Source organism: Chlorocebus sabaeus, chromosome 3 (genome assembly GCF_047675955.1).
Source record: "Chlorocebus sabaeus isolate Y175 chromosome 3, mChlSab1.0.hap1, whole genome shotgun sequence".
Taxonomy (NCBI): Eukaryota; Metazoa; Chordata; class Mammalia; order Primates; family Cercopithecidae; genus Chlorocebus; species Chlorocebus sabaeus.
Window position 1 is genome coordinate 88,155,902 of NC_132906.1, and position 5,362 is coordinate 88,161,263.

General features: G+C 43.6%; 1 long non-coding RNA gene across 2 annotated transcripts; it reads left to right on the forward strand.

Annotated features, from left to right (window-relative positions):
• Positions 1-795: 795 nt before the first annotated feature.
• LOC119627534 (uncharacterized) lies at positions 796-2,990 on the forward strand. 2 transcript variants are annotated; one of them, XR_012092686.1, is made up of 3 exons: positions 796-1,064; positions 1,266-1,484; positions 2,290-2,990. It is a non-coding gene; the product is annotated as an uncharacterized lncRNA (long non-coding RNA). The 2 variants fall into 2 exon arrangements; XR_012092687.1 differs by lacking the exon at positions 2,290-2,990 and adding an exon at positions 1,598-2,174.
• The last annotated feature ends 2,372 nt before the right edge of the window (positions 2,991-5,362 follow it).

The window sequence follows — 5,362 nt, forward strand, 5'->3', positions numbered from 1 at the left end:
TCCGCCTCCCGGGTTCCCGCCATTCTCCTGCCTCAGCCTCCCGAGTAGCTGGGACCACAGGCGCCGCCACCAGGCCCGGCTCATTTTTTGTATTTTTAGTAGAGACGGGGTTTCACCGTATTAGCCAGGATGGTCTCGATCTCCTGACCTCGTGATCTACCCGCCTCGGCCTCCCAAAGTGCTGGGATTACAAGCATGAGCCACCGCGCCCAGTCACATTTGCTTTTCTTTCTTTCTTTCTTTTTTCCAATTTTTTTTTTTTTTCAGATGGGGTCTCACTCTGTCAACTAGGCTGGAGTGCAGTGGCCCGATATCAGCTCAGTGCAACCTCTGCCTCCCAGGTTCAAGTGATTCTCCTGTCTCAGCCTCCTAAGTAGCTGGAATTACAGGCATGAGCCACCAAACCCGGCTAATTTTTGTAGAGAGGGGTTTAGCCACGTTCGCCAGGCTGGTCTCGAACTCCTGGCCTCAAGTGATCCACCCACCTCAGCCTCCCAAAGTGCTGGGATTACAAATACCAGTCCCTGTGCCCGGCTGCATGTGCCTTTATTTAAGGCCATTATTTAGGACTCAAGAGAGAGACGTCATGAGAAAAGGTGAGGGAATTATGCGTGAGAGTGGAGAAGAGGGTAGGCAAGGTTTGGAGATGTGGCTTTGGTCATTAGTCACCAGCCTGAGCAGCACATCAGTGCTTTCAAGTTAAAGGTAGGAAATGGAAGATAATGTATCCTGTTGAATCTATAGGGATAATTAAGAGATAATTAAAAATATAATGACCCAAATTGGGACTGAGGAAACACGTTGGCATTAACCTCCTTGCCTGGAGAGAAGGTGCCGGGAGAGCTCGCGGTCAGGTTCGCCACTTATTTAAGACTCCACCTCCACTTGTTCCTAACCCACTGAGAAATCGGCTCATTATTGACTCAGAGGGATGAGCACCAGGTCCTGACTCACCCATAACTACTTCCGCAGAAATCCTCCAGCCCTGTTAGAAATGCCTCAGCCAAGGGGACTCATCTCCTCAAACCTGGGGGACCAAGACCTATGAGAGGTCACAGCCTGAGGTGATGGAAGCGCCATGTGCACAAGGTTGATTTGATGGCTCTAATCCTTATAATATAAAAGCTTGCTTCTTAGCATAGTTCTTGCAGTGTTAATTTTAGAGACATATAACGGAGAGGAGTAGGGAAATGAAGACCTGTCTGGTCCTCCCCCACTTCCCTAATCCATCTGTCTCCCTTGCTATGTCTCTAAACTTTCTCCAGCCAGGACATCAGAGGTACCCAGACACTGTTATGAAACTCCACATGTGTCCCTGGTGGACGCTGCTGGACCCAGCACGCACACCTCTCTGCTGAGAGTCACCCTGGATGAACCACCGTTGGCCAGCGGGGAGCATGTTGCAGCTTTCCCACGCAGTGGATGAGAACCAAGGTTACGACCATTGTGTGGGAGGCTTCTGTGTAGCAATTGCTGGAATCACTGTGAGTAGTCCGTGTCACATGCGTCTCCTCTGATCTTTCAACGTCTCTTCTTCCCTCTCCACTCCCACTGTCTAACTTTATTCCTCTTTTTTTCTACCCCTTTCGGGAGACAGTGTGGCAAAGACAGTGTGGGAAAGAAGACGCATTCTGAAGTCACCCCATTTGTGTTAAATGATCACTTTAACTACTGCTACAGAAGGAATGTTTATGTCCCCCACCCAAATTCATATGCTAAGACCTAATAGCCAATAAGATAGTATGAATAGATGGGGCCTTTGGGAGGTGAGTGGCTCATGAGGGCAGAGCCCTCAAAATCACGTAAGTGCCCTAATAAAAGGGGCCCCAGAGAGATCCCTTGAACTGTCCACCATGTGAAGTGGAGAACACAGCGAGAAGGCCACCTGCAAGTCAGAACGTGGGCCCTCGTCAGAACCCAATTGTGCTGGCACCCTGATCCTGGACTTCCAGTCTCCAGAATGACGACAAATAAGTTTGTTTTTCCTGAGCCATCCACTTCAAAGTATTCTATCATAGCTCTCCAAATAGACTAAGACATCTACTTAACCTTGGTCAAATGTTTAACCTTGGAGTCCACACCTGTGAAATGGTGACGGTAACACTGTGTATTTCCTACATTATGATCAGGATTAATAAATGTAATTAATCAGAAATTAGTAATTTCTCATTATTCATTCTAGGGTGCTTGATACTTGATTGAGGCTTATTTAATATTTGGATCTCTTTTAAGTTTTTATTTTTGCTCTTTCTTTCTGCTTTTCCTCTTCCCCTTTTCCTATTGAAATAGAATGCAGAGGACAAAGCAAGCAAACAAAAAAACTTCTGGAAGAATCACAGAGTTTTAGACCTAGAAAAAAACTGAAAAATCATCCATTCACTCTCCTCATTTTACAGATGAGGGCATCAAGCCTCAAAGAAATGAAACTTGCCCAAGACCACACAGCAAGTGAGTGGGGGACTCATGACCCAAGACACTTCTTCCAGGCTTCATTCTACCACATCACGCTGCAGAAAACCCAGCAGATGGGAAGAGATGAGGCATGTGGTTGCCATTTCTGTATTACATCCAATTCATATTTCATTTAGAAAATGTATTTCTAGAACTTGTTAAAAAACCTGAATGATTTTGATTGAAGTTTTTCAAAACTAGGATTACTATGCTTCTAATGGATATCAAGTTCAAATTTTTAACATATTTTGCGTTAGTTTGCCACTCCCCTCAAACTATCCAAAGTATTGAATGCCCAGGTTTCCTGTTTGGGAAAGCCCAAGGATCTGTGCACACTCTGGGCTATTCTTGCCCAGCTCCCGACTGGCGCACTGGACTGGCCTAATGCTGCTCTCTGCTGCTGCCCAGCTCTTCTGCTCCACCCGCGACACTGTACCCAGTTAATCATTAGGGCCCTTGTCTCGGTATAATTCCATAATAAAATTCGATCAAATAATCCATGCTAACAAAAGTCTAGAATGGAAGGTGCCTGCTATGGTTTGAATGTTTGTCCCCTCCCAGATTCATGTTGAAATTTAAGCTGTATTAGAAAGTGGGACTTTTAAGAGGTGATAAGGCCATGCAGGGCTCCCCCTCATGGTTGGGATTTGTGCTGGTATAAAAGGGTGAGTTTAGTTCCCCAGCCCCTCTCTCACCTTCTCACCTTCTGCCATGTGATGACGCAGCAAGAAGGCCCTTGCCAGATGGTGACACCTTACTATTGGCCTTCCCAGCTTTTGGACTATAAACCAATACATTTCTGCTCACTGTAAATTGCCTGGTTTCAGATATTCTGTTATAGCAGCACACAGCAGACTAAGACACTGTTCAACTCACTCCTCACAATCCTGTGTTGTCCTAGGAAAAATTATGTAATTTAACAATGACTCTTTAGAGACAACATCCCTCCTGTATCTCTCAGAAAGAGGCTTTCTCAGTAGAAGAAGAGGAGGAGGATATTGGGTGGGGGAGAGGGCTGGGAGTACTTTGTTTTTTCCCATTGGTATGGCCATGAGGTCCCTCTGTTTGCAGCACCTCGGCCTCTGCCTGCCTACTCCTGAGTTGGGCCCTGTGGTCATGAATTCTTTCGTCAAATACCTATTCCTAAAAACAAGCATGCATGACTAACTATGAGACAATTGCAATGACGCAAGTATATGTGACTTATCTCATCTACCCAGTGTGACAGCTTGACACTCAAGGGTGAGATTTTCACCATCGATTCCCAGAACAAAGAATTTAGAATAATGACCATTTATGTATGGGTGGCCCTGTGATGTCTCTGACAACACCCCTTGTTTGACCAAATTCTCAGACTCAAAAAGACAACATTGGCTCTGCGTGCTTTCTGGCCTCAGAGAACCTGCAATACCAAAGTTTCACATTTTGGGGACTACCTCCTCATCCATGTAAGTACAGTTCTGAAAATTATTGTAAAATGTGTTATACAAAGAATGGGGTAATTTATTGCTATAAATTATCAAACAAGCTAATCAAATTATGCATTCACTCATTCATTTTTTGCAATCATTCATAACACAGATGTACAAAGGAATATCTATGGATTTTTGGGGTTGCAAAAAACAGAATCTTAGCTCCACCACTTACCAGTTTAATAATCTGGCCCTAGGAAAGTTACTTAACAATCTGATCCTCAGTACCTATCATCACTTGGAAAAAAATGGGAAAATAATACCAACCTCATAGCTTGGTTGTAAAGATTCAGTAAAATAATGCATGCATGTGCCTAAAACAAAACAGTCACAGAATGGAGGTAGGAGCCATACCGTAGATTCCAACATAATGGTGTCAATCAGCAAAGTTCATCAGATCAAGGCACAGACTGCCAATTATGCATCATGCTGGCATTTGATGTCTAGAAATCTATCTTCCTCTTACATGAAGCTTTCCTCTTAATCTGTACTTTGCTCATGTTCAACATTTTGGCATTTTTCTAAGTTCCCCAACCTTAGGACTCTTCTGTTTTCCCACTTAATGTTGGACTAATGAACCATTGCTGGGGCCAATGTCCCATTGTCTTTCTCAAAGTGAGTCCCATGAGCCTAAGCTCCTAGGAAAAAAGTTGGTTTTGGCTGCAAAGGGTGTATGACAGCAGCTGAACCAGGCAGTGCAATATTCATGGGGCTTTTTACTTAGTGGAACTTGAGAGTAAATTTAAAAGACAATTTACTTCTACCTTTCTCATTTTCAAGAACAAATGAGGCCCAGAAAGGTAGGGGATTTGCCAGAATGAGACAGCTCTTAAGTGGCTAGATCTATCCCTACTCGTGACTCAGATTAAACAGTTGCTTAGGAGACCCCAAAATCATCTCTGCATTTCAGAAGATTAAGTGCTTGTATAGACAATATCACATATTACACTACAGCAATTTAATGATTTCCTGATGATATATGATAGGCCCCAGATTATCACTAAAAGGTGTTTTAAATTTTGACAACTGACACAATTTGGGAGCCAACAGCAACTCTTGGAATTAGAGTCTAGTTAGCACATGCCTGGCTGGAAGCCACAAGGTGACATACTCCAGTGGCTTCTAAACTGTCTGTGTCACTAGCAGTCCCCATGATTGCATGGCTCAGAGATTGAATGAGGAGGTATCAAAGAGTTTGCCCCACGTCCATCTGTACCCTGAAATCCAATATCTTCTTTTATGAAATAATATGGTTAAAAATAAATTCAAATAGAACAAAAGGGTAGCAGATTAGTCAAGATTCTTCAGAAAAATAGAACCAATAGGATGTATATGTATATATCTATATCTGCAGAGAGATGTATTTTAAAGAATTGGCTCATGGGATTGTGGGGGCTGGAAATCTGAAATCTGTAGAGCAAGCCAGCAGGCTGGAAATT